We start from the raw sequence: 295 nt of genomic DNA, 5'->3' as shown, positions 1-295 counted from the left end.
ACGTGTATGTAAGTGTGTGTGTACGCATGTGCTCGCGTCTTTCCCAGTCTGAATCTCTGTCTTCGTGTGTATTTCATCTCCAAAGTACAAACGAAGGCCCTGATTGCAGCAACAAATAACATGGAGCAGTAAGAAGAGCATCGCAATTCAAATGGAAATCTTACTTAATCTAATGAAGATGGAACGCTGACATGCATGAGCAGTGATTCAGTGACGGGCCGCCGAGAGCCCACTCGCCTGAGCAGCCAGGAATGCAGATGCAATGCGCGCAGAAACGAATTCAGGTTTGCACTGT

The 295-nt window shown here is 47.5% G+C and overlaps 1 long non-coding RNA gene across 1 annotated transcript in view; it reads right to left on the bottom strand.

Annotated features, from left to right (window-relative positions):
- LOC119591413 overlaps positions 1-295 on the bottom strand; it is a 75,641-nt gene that overhangs the window by 409 nt on the left and 74,937 nt on the right. The gene's annotated exons all lie outside the window — the stretch shown is intronic.

This window comes from Penaeus monodon, chromosome 28, assembly GCF_015228065.2.
Source record: "Penaeus monodon isolate SGIC_2016 chromosome 28, NSTDA_Pmon_1, whole genome shotgun sequence".
Taxonomy (NCBI): Eukaryota; Metazoa; Arthropoda; class Malacostraca; order Decapoda; family Penaeidae; genus Penaeus; species Penaeus monodon.
This window is presented reverse-complemented; position numbering and strand designations above follow the sequence as displayed.